A 15,324-nucleotide genomic window follows, 5' to 3' on the forward strand; every position below is an offset into this window, starting at 1 on the left:
AATAATTGGTATGTTACAATCTACAAATTGAAATTGACAAAAAAGGTTTTTTCGTATTCAGATTATCTCGCAAACAATATGAAATGAAAAGTGGAAAAATGATATGTTACAATATTTTGCCTACAGATTGAATATTCAATAGATGATCACTTGGTGATCGAAACACGTGTCGAGGTGTTGAAGTAACGGTTTGGTGTCGGGAAAAAACTCCAGTAATATTCATCACTACACCAAAGGATCCAAACAGTGTATCACAAAAAAATTCTAGGCAAAGTTTGTTAATTTGGACTCTTCAGTGGTTCATAATTATTATGCATTGCGTTTTATTACAAGTGATCAGATTTTCTGTTGATCTAGGATGAAAAATCTAAGAATATTAAAAAACATTTGAAAAATATTCATTTACTCTATGGAAGTACGGGAAGGTCACATATTTGTGTTTTTTGTTTCACAGAAATTTCAACTTGAAAAATCAAAATTTTGACTTCAAACTCGGAACAGCTGGAAAACTAAGGAAAACAGCATAAAACATCTGTAATTTTGAAATGAACCTCTAATTTAACGAAATATATAACTTCAATCTGTGGTTTTTGAGACAAGAATAGGATCGTTATCATTCGAGAACTCTAATAAATAAAAAACATTCCCAATGATAATTTTTTGTTCTTGATTATTTCCGCTACACAACACAATTTTGACCACTGAATATGTAATCAATTTCAGAAAACGATAAAAGACAGGAACTGGTCAAGTTACGGAACTACCCAAGAGGTAACCTGAATATTATAGATCAAATATCAAAAAATTACATCGTTTAGAGTTCGTAAGTGAAAGAGATGATATCGACAGCACAATTGATGATATACGTATTCATTTTGGCATTTGTAAGTACTTTTCCAAACTTTATATGCATTGAATCAGTCTGCTAAATTTTCTGAATAATTGTTTGAATGATTTCTCAGGCGAGTAACTGAATGTTTGATTGGGAAGATTTCAGTTATTTGAGAGATTAAACGATGTAAACGCTATATTATAGTTGAATTATTGAATAGTATCTTATATGCCAAAACCGATCGGATGTATTGTTATGGATTGAAAATATTCAACGACCTAGATATACAGCGTGACTCACGGTCGACAGTAGGTTAGACGTTTCTGGAAAACGCAAAGCATGATTTTTCTGAAATTTTCACCTCTCACATTTCCTTACCTGTTCTATCGATCTAAAATATTTTCAGCATTGCTGAAACACCCCGTATATTAATACATTTTTGGAAATAAAAAATGAATTGTGCTAAATATGGTCCAAAACATAGCCTTAATTGAAATTAAGTACATCAGTACTCTCAATTCATGAAAAGTTGATATTATGATGATAGTTTGGACAAACTTGAAATATTCAAATAACATCAAGAAATTGACTCCATATCATACAGGGCGTACTAAAATTACTATTATTTCCATTGTGCATAAAAATAGTCAAAAGTTCATTTTTTCAAATAAAACCCCCTGTATATTACTCGGTAAATTGAAAGATGATGAAAAATGCTTCAAGATGATATATCATGTCCCTATACATAAATCGTCAAGTTATCTCAATAAAGTCGCTTCTTCTAGAAACTTATTTTTTTTTAGAATTTGGATTTAGGTAGCAGTGGAATTATCAAGCTTATAGCAGTTTGGTTACTTTTATAAGTAATTTACAAAGAGTTATCGACTGTGTTTCGAATCACCTTCCAAAATGAATGCAAATATCGATTATTCAAACGGAGTTCTTATGAAATTATTTATTATACACATGAACAAAGCGATCAAATCATTGTCAGAATGTGTGAAAAATTTAACTAAATGTATCCTGAATTAACACCAATGAACGAGAGGAAGTTTGTAAGGTTACAAAATGATTTCCTTAACTATGGCTCATAGTTAAGTATAGTTGTTCCAGGGAACAACTGTACCAAAAATCAGTCATTTCTAGGTAGAAAGTGAGATTTTGTGGGCTAAAACATGTGAAAGTACAGACAATAACAGAATAGGATGATTCAAAATAACAAAATTGTAAACAAAATATCACATTTTCACAAGTAATGCTGGAAATATTGTCCATTACATTCTAAACACTCTAAAATGTTTTTTGTACGTGACTTGTGGTTGCTTTTTCAATTTCCTGGGGATCCAGATCTTCAATACTCCGCACTATTCGCCGTCGCAATTCTTCTTTTCTTTCAAAACACCCCATAAAAAAGTCAAGTGGCGTGAGATCGGGTGATCTCGGTGGCCAATCCCACGGCCCTAACCGCCTAAACCAATGATCGTCGAAGAGTTCGTCAAGTTTCCTGGAAACTTCCTGGGTGGAATGAGCTGGCGCTCCGTCCAGTTGAAACCACGAATTCCTATATTCCTCTAAAGGCAAATTTTCAAGAAAATCGGTTACAGTCGTCCCCAATATTTGGAGATATCTCTCTGCATTCAGTGTGTCTTCATAAATAAAAAAGCTAATTTTATTGTTCTTCAGAATACAAAAAACATTCGGGTCAAATTTTTCTTGAAAACCCATTTCTTTTGTAAAATGAGGATTATGATCAGCCCAAAAATGTTCATTCCTTCTAATGAAAATACCATCTCTTGTGAATTTTAATTCGTCGCTCCAAATTATTTTTGACAAAAATTCCCGATCTTCCTGTGTATGAATCAAAAGGGATTCACAAAATTGAATTCAACGTTCGAAGTCTTCTGCTTTTAGAGCTTGAACTTTGGTAAATTTATACGGATGCATTCGGTGATTTTTCAAGCATGTGATACACCCAAATCTTTTTCTGCATTGCGAATGGAAGCTTCTGGATATGCATAAAAATATGCCAAAACGTTAACAGTATTGTCCGCATTTGAAGTGACAGGTTTTGGTAATGTTGAAGGCGCTTTTAACATGGAGCCATATTTAAGGAAATTATTTTGTAATCTTACAAACTTCCTCTCGTTCTTCGGTGTTAATTCAGGATACATTTGATTGAATTTTCTACAAGTTCTGGCAATGATTTGATCACACTGTCCGTGTATAATAAATAATTTCATAAGAAATAATCAATATTGAATAATCAATATTTGCATTCATTTTTGGCGATTTTTCGAAACACCGTCAATAACCATTTATCAATTACACATAAAAGTCACCAAACTGTCATAAGCTTGATATTTCCACGGCTACCTAGAAATCAATTTTTTTTTAATCATTTTTTGTACAACTGTTATTGAAAATCTCTTTGATAGAAACACTTCAATCAGAACACCTACCAAAAAATCATTTAGAAAAGTTCACACATGCAGTTCGTGCTATTGGTAGGTAATATTAAATCCCTGTGAAGTTACTGACGATGTCGAAGTAGTATTCAGTCCAACTGTAGAAAGTTGTAGTTGTAACATATGCCTTGTAATCCAAAGATCGTGTGTTCAAATCCCATGGACCCTATATTTTTTTTTATTATCAGCAGTAACGTTATACAAAAAATTTGTATGATACATTTGTTAAAAGTGATTTTATTTTGCTCGTGAGTTTGCTCCACTTGCTGACGCTCGTTTTGTAATAATCCCCACTCACAAAATAAAATGCCACTTTCAACACTTGTAGGTAAAACGTGAATAACTATTTTTCCACAAAAACGGCTTTATTAAGAAAACTTGACGCTTTAGGTATTGGGACTTGTATATCATCTTGAAGCATTTTTCACCATCTTTCAATTTATCGAGTAATATACAGGGGGTTTCATTTGAAAAAATGGACTTTCGACTACTTTTATGCACAATGGAAATAATAGTAATTTTAGCACGCCCTGTATGATATGGAGTCGATTTCTTAGTGTTATTAGAATATTTCGAGTTTGTCCAAACTATTATCGAAATATCAACTTTTCATGAATTGAGAGTACTGGTGTACTTAATTTCAATTAAGGCTATGTTTTGGACCATATTTGGCACAATTTATTTTTTATCTCAAAAACAGATAGAGATAGGTATAGGACATTATCAACAAATAAGTATTAAAATACTAGAGTGTTTCCAAAAATGTATTAATATACGGGGTGTTCTATTTAAAAAATTAAAGTTGCTAGGACTTTTTGATGGAAGTGGCAACGCCGCAATGCTGAAAATATTTTAAGTCGATAGAACAGGTAAGGAAATGTAAGAGATGAAATTTTCAGAAAATCATGCTTTGCGTTTTCCAGAAACGTATAACCTACCATCGATCGGGAGTCATGCTGTATAATTGTATATATTTTGTATTATAAACCAAATATTTTTCATGGAGTTCTTAAAAATTTAAAGTTATAGTAAGGAACTAACACATAGCTGAAAAGTTTCGGGCCTGAGAAAAAAAAGTGTTGTTAATTTGTTCAAAATTGGCCTTTATTAATCAACGTAACCTCCATAAATAGCCACAAAATCATTCCAGCGCCGCTCTAATATTTCAATATCACTTATGTAGAACGATTCACCTTTAGCCAGTTTCAGCAATAACCTCTTAATTTGAGCGAAATTTCTTAGCGATGAACATCTGTTTGAGGTTCGCGAACAGCCAATAGTTGCTGGGAGCCAAATATATTGAATACGGTGTCCACGACGTAGTCACCCTAACGCCACAAAATCCTCGACACGATACAAAATCTTAACTTGGCTTCATCCATGCTGGTATCTCGATTCTAAGTTGACAAAGTTATTCGAATTGGATTTGCATTTTTTTATAGTGTACTATTATAGTACTAGTCAAGTCCTGTCATTTAATACCTACCCATATTGAGGTGGTTGTGAAAAAATAAGTAATCCGCTTTTTTGTAGCTGTGACCATCTTAAATTTGCACCTTTTTCAAAGTACACCACTATTCTACTAGTCAAGATCTGTCATTTGATATCCATATGGAGGTAGTTGGAAAAAATATGTAATTCGTCATTTTGTAGCTGCGGCCATCTTGATTTACAATGATATATAATCCATTCAATTGTATTGTTATCAGAACTAAATGTGTTACCTAATTTGTTTGCAGGATGTTGACAATATTTCGTGGTGTATTTCATCAGTTCGGACTTCCATTGTCTAATTTAATATAAATTGATTTGAAAACCTTGAAAAAAAAATTAATAAGATTCACCCAAAAATAACAATTTTATTAAACAAAAAACTGAAATTACAATGAAATAATATACAAGCAACAACCAAACAAATAAAAAATCGACATATTGATAAAAGCTGAAAAATAAAAAATTAAAAAATATTATTGACAAAAAATTAAAAATACTTACCTAATATCAGATCAATCTGTCAACAAGAAATGGGTCGAACTTCAATTACTACATTTGATTCAAACAAATGAATAAACATACAAACGAACAGAACAAGCTGAATAAAACCGTTCAAAATAAAACAAGTAAATTGACTTTGACGAACACAGGCAAGTTGTCTTCCAACATCTTCAGTTTCAAAGATTTTTAGTTAATTTCAATTCACTAGATTTTCTTTATCTTTGTCTCAAACAGTTTTCGAATGAATCTGTTGAACATATGTGTAGTTTATTGCTTCTGTTACCTTGATGAGAAAACGTATGAATCAGTCATTGAAACTTTCGATTTTTTTTTTGTGAATGTTATTGATAAAGTGCTGTAAAAATGACCAGATTTTGCTTGAAACTTTCTATTTTTTTTACCACTTTTATTTGTAACTAAAGTTGATGCAGCTACGTTCTGTAAGGACATTTTCAAACTTATACATTGAACTAACAATGGTAGATTACATTAGCCCTCATATAGCACCCCTGTAGGTAATAATGTAGGTTCTTGGCTTGATTGAGTACCTGAATATTGTTCACTAGTTACAATGCGGATATGCTGATTTGAAAACCGGTGAGTAAACTAAATCAATTTGATCATTTAACAGGTTACACCCGTAATGTTTATGCTTGTGAATTTCCAAGGATTCTAAATAATTGAGTTTGCCACCGTTACTTGCATAGTGCCCTATTTCCGTGTCGTTTAGATTCGGAAACTTGTGGTTGCATGAAAAGGAATGATTTGAAAACGTCGAATCATTTTTCCTCAGTCTGAAGGCCTTTAATGTTCAGCATACCATTTTTGGAAATTTCAGCCACATTGTCCCACATAAACACTATCACACTCCGGACACTTAAGCTTATACACTCCAGATTCCTCCAACTTATCCAGCCTATCTTTGGCATTGAAAAAGAAATCAGATAACCTGGCATGTGGTGTGAATGCCACTTCCACATTGTTTATTCTGAAGAAACCCGCAATTATATCTGTTCTTTTTCCAAAATATGTTATGTTTACCCACTTCTTTTATTATGACCTATCTGTGTAATTATAGCTAGATTGTTAGCAGACAAAGGCAATGAAATTGCTCATTGCAACATTGAATTGTAGGCTGCTTATTTATGACTATCTGGATGGAAAGAATCGCTTGGGATGGTAATGTCTGTATAGCTAGGTTTTCTGACAACATTGAACTCAAATTTATTCTGATTTTGTGTAATGGTCAGGTCTAAGAAATTTATCTATTTCTCTATCTCTATTTCGAGTGTGAACTGAATGTTGCTATTAAGATTATTCATGAATGTCATAAATTGGTTCAGCTGTCGTGTGGTAGGTATCTCTGAAACAGGCGAGAATAATTGTACCAAAATTGAATATGTTTTTTATCCACTATAGTGGTCTCTAAGCTGTTCATGAATATGTCTGCTTAAAGTGGACTAAGGGGTGAGCTCATTGGTAAACCTGAATCCTGTTTATGAAATTTGTTGTTGAACTGTAGGTAGCTCTGATTTAGGCACACATCGAAAGCTATCAAAGGAAGTGATATGGTCTACTTTGGCTTGATCTATATCTAAAATGAGGCGCTTCCACTTGTTGTACGGTATGTTGGAGAACATACTCTAAACATCGAATGAAACTAAAATTGAATTATGTGGCGTGGTTTGGTTCCGTATGTTTTCAGTGAATTTTCAATGCTGTGAGGTGGGACGAAATTGGTAATATTTTTGAACAACTTGTTAAGGTGTATTCTAAGTTCTCTTACCGGACTATTTATATACGAAACCACCGGACTTATGGGGTTATCCTCTTTATGTGTTTTTATCTGGCAATATAGTTTAGGGCAAGAGGGGTTCATGTTGGTGATTCCCTTTTTCTCTGATTCCGTGAAAATGATTGTATTATCCGATTCCTGGTGCATCTGAATACGATATGGATGAAATTTGCATTTTTGTATTACCCCGGCAATGCTCCGTTTGCTTATCCCTGTATCTTTCTTGATCTTACGTTGACTCGTATGAAGATTTTCTGTGATTGATTCCATAATAAGAAATTCATTTTCCTCATTTCCAATGATAGATTTTGGTTGATTTGACTTTTCATAAACTACACTTTCAGTCCTATGGAATTTATCTAGCAATCGTTTGAAAACCAACTTGTTTTGGTCTGGATATTTTTGAGCATACACCCTCGACGCAAAAAGGCAATTCTATAAACACTCACCAATCGCTAAAATCATATATATCCACTCTTGAGTGAGAATAATTCAGTGAATATACGTAATGAATGTAATGTAAAACAAAATAACTGAATCGATTGGCAGTGAAACAATCGATAATTCCTCATTAGAAATATATACTGGTGTATACATTTGTTAACCTGTTACAGACGATGTTATTAACATGAATGATAAAAGTGTTGGCCCCAAAATAGAACCAGAGTCCAACACCATATTAATTTTATCTGATAGAAAAAATAAAGCATCGGTGATGCTAGAGTTCTGCCTAAAACCAAATTGTGACCCCATTAGGATATATTTCTCGGAAAAAAAGTTTTGGCTTCCAAAGAAAGGAAAAGTTTTGGCTTCCAAAGAAAGGAAGGAAGCAATCTATTTCAAAAATTACCTCTATACAAAGATTTGTAGATCATACAAAGAATTAACTTTCAGACACAAACTGGAAGAAAATACCTTTTGGAAACAGCTATCCTCATATAAACATTGAATCACACGAAAAAAAAATACTTTCGAAACGAATACTTTTATATGAATGCTAAATTATACGACGTACAACTGTCATTAAAAGTGACATTTTTAAAGGTTGCCAAGAATATTGAAAGATGATGTTTACAAAGTAGTGTGTTAAAAATATTTTTAACTCGATTTTTTTCGACCAAATGTCAATAAACAGAACATAATTATTCAATTTTCAAAGAAGTTTTTTTATGATCAATAGACATAGATACAATTAAATTCTGTTGCAAATGTATTAATTACATTATTATTATTTATGTACATTAATATGGAAAGTACAATTAGAACAACTGCTGAAATTAATACCTTGCGATGTTGAAGAGCCTTGTAATATATTATCTGAGTTGATAATTTCATGGGCATTAACATTCGATTCTTGAAATGAAGAGGGCAATGCTGCTACGGTGGAGCTAGCTGTTGGGATTATTCTTTTAGCAATAGCCTTTTTATAAGGAATAGATTGATTGATGTAATTCTCATCTACTGTTGTAGACTTCCATTCTCTCTGCTCCAAAATATCCATTATATTTGCTCCTGATTCTGCTAGCAAAGAAGGAGAAGACCTTCTGCAACAGTGACCTGTATATTCCTCTGGTTCCGGGAGGTTCAGAAACTCAGCAATAGTAGAGGGCATTATCCAAACGTGTTTATACCAACTGGGTTGGCACAGTATTCATAATTTGTCTTTATCACCTAATATTTTTCATCTGGCGCCTCATTTATAAACTTCTGGACTTGTTCAAACGCCAGAGTTTTTCATTTTTCAGGACTATAACATTCATTTCTCCGTTTCAAGAATGTCATTACCTTGAAATATTTGCTTGTATTAACACCGTTTTTAACGATCGCACTCGACTTCATCATTGAAAACTTGCTCCACAAAGTTGACGAGTTCCATATTTTTCATTCCTCTTCTAAATAGTCTAAGAAGACGGTTTCGCTGAAATTTCCTTCGACGTTTTCAAGTCTACATCAGCTAAGAAAATTAGAATATGCAATGTCGTACTGCTGAGCCGATTTTTTTGGTAATAATTCAATTGAAGCTCTTTTTGCAGCCTCTTCAATATCGTCAGGAACACACAATTCCTTACTATTGTTCTTCATTATGCAAGACATCAAACACCAGCAAGAACTTCAAATGTGACTTTGAATAAAACTCATAATCTGTAAACAATAGGTACTGTTTGTAGGTAACCAGGTGATTTGGCGTCACCTGACACGGCCACTTCACAGCAAATGCGATAACTTGAAAATAGTTAATCGACAAGAGAAGTGTGTTTTTATAGAAATATTGAATTTATCTATTTTATTATGAAAACAGGAAAGTTGTACAGGAAACTTTTATAATATTTTTGTTAAAATTAGGTTTTATTTTATTCGTTTTTCACTCACAAAATATAACCTCACTTTCAACACTCATATTATAAATAGATATTCTCTATTCCGTTTGTATTGCAAACATTCGTTGTGGAATCTAATCAGATATCAATCAGAGGATTTCTATACAACATAAATAATGAAATAGTGAAATTTCACTCACATCGAACACTGTCCTTACTTTTGTTTGAAGGTGATTGACAATGTTTCATGATGAATTTCACTAGTTCGTACTTCCATTGTCTACTATATAAAATGATTTGAAATCCCTGAAACAACTAAAAAAGAAGAATTAAAAATGAGTAGCTGAAAATAATAATTATATTAACCAAAATAAACCTGAAATGAAATAATAGTGAAATAAAATACAAGTAAAAATAGAACAATTGAATATAAAAATGAAGAAATGAAAAAAATGAAAAAAGAAAGAAAATAAAAATAAAAAAGTGAAGAGATTCCAAGTCACGTTAGTTCACGACGTTTCGATTGTTAGATCCACAATTGTCTTCGATTGCTAGACATCCGATGTTTCGCCGTAAAACATTTACCTTGTTGGCTTTTCAGTAGCAAATACGGTTAACATTATTAGAAACAACACTTAATTCGTTCATAAGTAGAAAGTCAAAACCTTTCTTTCCCAAAAATTAATCTCTTCTCAAAAAGTACCCTTTCAATTTAGACATTTTTCTCATTTAGGTATTTTATAAATTGTATTGAATAATAATTTCAATAATGCGTATACCTCTATAATGATATACCTCTATAATTATTCATATCAAACTCATTTCCATTTTGAAAAGGGGTATTAATGGCAATTTTCTAAGAAATTGTCCATAATAAATAGGAATGTCAAATGAATTTGTAAATGCAAGATATTTTCTTACATAATCGATGTTGGTATCTCAGCATACCCAGATTGAGTGCTTCAACACTAACTATTATGCCAGATTCCAAGAGTGATAAAAAAAATTTTGGATCATTGAAGTTGCTTTTTCTAACATATAGGAGTATGAGTGTAGGATGTTGTGATTTGGAACTACCGACTGTTTTATACATCTAAAATTGTGCAATTTCATGAGGTTGAGTTGAAACTAAGCAATTTTCAGTTATATGCATGTTTTTTAATAAATGAATGTATTATTTTGTTAAATGAAGAACAATATCCAAAAAATTAGTAATGGAATTATGAAAATACATAGTTTTGACTAAATGTATGACATGCCTGAATATTTCACACTATTCTTTGATATACTCATGAATTGATGAATTGTTAGTGTATTTCTTCTTCTCCAACAGAAATCTTTTGTTGGTATATGATTTTTCAATACTTGTTGTCATCCAGTAGTAGTTGTTTACAGCTGATTCTCGGCCTCCCCCCACCACTATGACGTATTAATTGCTTTTTTTATTGGTTGTTGTTTGGTGAAGTTTTTTTGTTGTGCAGTGAAGTCAAGGCGTTGTGACCTTGAAGTGTCTGGTGCATGGATCGTTCAGATTTTTTTTTCATATGAGATTTTGTGTGTTTATGTGTGTGTGTGTGTGTGTAGGAGAATGCACGGTACAGGGTTTCATCATGTGCTTGTTTGTCTATGTACAAACATACGTCTGCATACTTCGAAGATCCTCCAAGTAGTAAATGCTCCATCGGTGTTAGGGCACCAAGTTAGTAGTGGAGTGACGTCACAGCAATAACCGTTCAACGGCTAGAGAGCGACATGTTCACTCCACGACGTGTGGCAGAGTAATGCGTATTCATCGGTCTGCCCTCACCTCTCCCGAAGCGATGAAGGTCGCTCTAGCCCCGCTATCGATGGTGACACAACGGCAGCCGAGGACCGTTTGCCTAGCGTCTACCCTCTCCGAGACCGCAACGACCACTGCTTGCTCGTATATCGACATCTGTTATCGCATTCAGTTGGGAGGTAATCTTGGCGCATGTAGTTGAGAAGTGGGGTTGGCTATGACGTCTTGACGGGTCCTATCAGAGTGTATTTAAGAAGCGTACGAGTGTTGGCTATGTCAGTTTACATCAAGTGAGTTAGTGAGAACTATTATATAAAATGTATTCCTGTGACTGTGGTAAATCTTTCACTCGTAGTGATAATCTTCGTCGGCATCAGCTCCAGAGTTGCCAAGGAGGGCCTGCAGTGAAACGGGTGAGAGTGGATAATGCAACACCTATGTATACGTGCAATTGTTGTAATGTGACAATTCCTATGAGCCAAGTGAATTCTCACCGAAGAACCATGAGTCATAAAAATAATGCATGTGTTCAATTGTCTGACGGTGTTCAAATTATAACGAATGCATTCAATTGCCGCATTGCTACATACAGGGTGGAGAGTTCGATTGTAACCAGTGACTACATGTCATTTTTCAATAAGATTAGGCAGAAGGTCATTGAATTACTGGAATCAGCCATCAGGATCCATAAAAGCATCAAGGTGAATATGGAAGTTTTTGGGAATTATATTCTTCAGACTGATGATTCGAGGGACACGAAGTCATTTAATTCCCAAAATAAAATAGTGGACCAATCTTCAGATTTGAATGCTGTTTTTGATGGATTCCGTGATGTAATTGTGGCTCAAACGACTGAGTTCCAGGATCGCGACTCAGGTATTTATTTTTTAAAAATTTCAATAAGATTGAATAGTAATATTTTTTTTTTTATAATTCAGGTTGGACTTGTGAAAAAATATTGTTTCTCGAGGTCAACATTAATAAATACAGTCCACTGGAAGGACGTTCATATGTGAAGCTGCCTCAATGTATTCAATGGAAGAAAGCTGTTGTGAATGTTCGTAATGAAGATCAATATTGTTTTGCTTGGGCTATAACATCAGCATTATATCCTGCAGATAGTCGAGTGTCCGAACTTACGTCATATCCACATTTTTCCACTGTTTTAGATGTCACAGGTATGGATTTTCCGGTTAAAGTTAATAATAAGAGTATCGAAATATTCGAAGATAGGAATGATATTTCAATTAATGTTTACGGTTTAGAGAGTACATTTGAGAAGGGTAAAATGAAGTATGAAGTGATTGGTCCATTGCGATACTCACAGAGAAGACTCCGGAGACATGTCAATTTGTTGTTTATAACTGATGACTCCGGTAATGGTCACTATTGTTGGATCAAAGATCTTTCAAGATTAGTTTCTAATCAACTATCAGCTCATAGACAGAAAAAATATTTTTGTGACGGATGTTTGATATATTTTTCTGATGAGAGATTGCTTTTACGTCATAATATGTATGATTGTAATCACATTAGTACCACAACACCAACTACTAATTTAAAGATCAATAAATATGGTAGAATGGTTGCGGAAAATAAACTAATGTTTGAAAACTTTGAGAGGCAAATGAGGGTGCCATTTGTAGTGTATGCTGATTTTGAATCAGTGCTTAAACCGATTCATGTGAATGAGCCAAATCCTGAAAGTTCATACACGATTAAAACATTCAAACATGCCCCATATTCATTTGCTTATTTGATAAAGTGTTCATATAATGATGATTTGTCAAAATTTGTTACATATAGGGGTGTAGATGCAGCTCAGAAATTTGTGAGTAGCATTGAAGATGATTTGAAAGAGATACATGAAAATCATCTCAGAAACCCTAAACCGATGGATACACAAACTGACGAAGAAGAAGAACAGTTTGCTGCAGCCAGAACTTGTGGTATATGTAATAAAGCATTTACTGATGGTGAAGTCAAAGTAAGAGATCATTGTCATGTCACAGGAAAGAAAAGATCACATGCCGCTCACTCGAAATGTAATTTAAATTTCAAAATACCAAACTTCATACCTATCATTTTTCATAATTTAAGTGGTTATGATTGTCATTTATTCATAAAAGAATTGTATAGGAATAAAGAGAAAGTTGATGTTATCCCGCAAACTAAAGAGAAATATATATCTTTCACGAAGCATCTCTTCACACACAGCTATACCGATAAAGATGGTGTGGTTAGGAAGAATTATCTCAAAATGAGATTTATCGATAGTTATAAATTTATGACTAATTCGTTGGAGAAGTTGGGTGCAAACTTGACCTCCGATCAATGTTTGGAGATGCACAAACATTTCCCACAAATTGAGAAATTCAATTTGATGAGACAGAAAGGTGTATTTCCATATAGTTTTGTTGATGACATTGACAAATTGAATTATCCATTACTTCCGACAAAAAATCAGTTTTATGACACACTCAATTGTGAACATATATCGGAAACTGATTATGATAGGGCTAGAAAAGTTTGGAATTTATTCGAGTGTCAGAATTTGGGGGAATACTCTGATTTGTATTTGAAGTCGGATGTATTGCTACTATGTGATATTTTTGAAAACTTCCGCACCACAAGTTTAGAGATATATAACTTAGATCCGGCACAATATTACACTGCACCTGGATTATCATGGGATGCCATGTTGAAGTTCACTAATGTTGAATTGGAATTACTAACTGACATTGATATGATTCACTTTTTTCAAAAAGGTATACGAGGTGGAATTAGTCAATGTAGCGAGAGGAAACATATAGCAAATAATAGATTTTTACCCAATTATAATCCCAACGAACCTTCCACATTCATTACATATTTAGATGCAACAAATCTATACGGTCACAGTATGTCACAACCTCTACCAACAAGTGAATTTACATGGTTGACACCAAATGAAATTCTTAATCTCGATGTGATGGATGTGAGTACTGATAGTCCGTATGGGTATGTATTTGAAGTGGACATTCATTATCCACAAGAGTTGCATGATAAACATTCTGACCTTCCATTTTTAGTCGAAAAAATAATACCACCTCGTACACAATCGAAAATTCCCAAATTAATTCCAAATTTGAATGATAAAAGAAAATATATTGTTCATTATAGGAATCTACAGCAAGCTGTCAAAAATGGATTGATTGTAATGAATACACATAGAGTATTGAAATTCAAACAATCATGCTGGATGAAACCCTATATAGATCTTAATACTGAAATGCGTAATAGGTCTAACAACAAATCTGTTAAAGATTTCTATAAACTAATGAATAATGCGGTGTATGGAAAGACAATGGAGAATGTAGATAATCGAATTGATGTTAGACTCGTTACACATTGGGAAAATATAAAGAAAAATATAGGTGCCAGCACTCTCATAGCCAAACCAAATTTCAAAAATTGTTCAATTTTCACTGATAATTTCGTTGCCATTCAATTGGGTAGAGTGAAGGTTCATTACGATAAACCATTATATTTGGGATTTTCCATATTAGAATTATCTAAAACAGTCATGTATGACTTTTTCTATGGATGCATCAAACAACACTTTGATGAAAATGTCTCTTTACTTTACACAGATACCGACTCGCTCATTCTTAAAGTAAACACAGAAAATTTTTATGAATTCATAAAAACTAACATAAGTAGATTTGATACATCCAATTACAGTATAGTTAACCAATTCAATATTCCAGTAACAAGTTCAGTCTTGGGTAACTTCAAAGATGAATTTCCAAATGATCCAATCATGAGTTTTTATGGTACAGGTGCTAAAGCATATTATGTGAAATCTGTTGATGGTGAATTTAAGAAAGCCAAAGGGGTTAAACGATCTGTAATAAAGAATGAATTGACATGCGAAGATTATCAAAAAATCGTCGAACAAGGTGGTATGATATTCAGAAAGATGAATTCATTTAGAAGCGTGTTACATGATATGTATACTGAATTAAAAAATAAAGTTGCATTATCATATCACGACGATAAACGATTTATCATTCCGAATACTACCCACACTCTTCCTTGGGGTCATAATGATATTGAATTTTATGAAAACGATCCAAATGAGAACATTCGTTGGATAA

The 15,324-nt window shown here is 33.2% G+C and overlaps 1 non-coding gene across 1 annotated transcript in view; it reads left to right on the top strand.

Annotated features, from left to right (window-relative positions):
- The first annotated feature begins 665 nt into the window (after positions 1 to 665).
- Positions 666 to 15,324, top strand: part of LOC111509343 (uncharacterized) — a 31,385-nt gene continuing 16,726 nt past the window's right edge. Inside the window, exon 1 of the transcript XR_012467093.1 lies at positions 666 to 884. This is a non-coding gene — a transcript (uncharacterized protein). The remainder of the gene's footprint in view (positions 885 to 15,324) is intronic.

Source organism: Leptinotarsa decemlineata, unplaced genomic scaffold, assembly GCF_025532065.1.
Source record: "Leptinotarsa decemlineata unplaced genomic scaffold, Ldec_3_MD MMD2_tig00026314_RagTag_RagTag, whole genome shotgun sequence".
Lineage (NCBI taxonomy): Eukaryota > Metazoa > Arthropoda > Insecta > Coleoptera > Chrysomelidae > Leptinotarsa > Leptinotarsa decemlineata.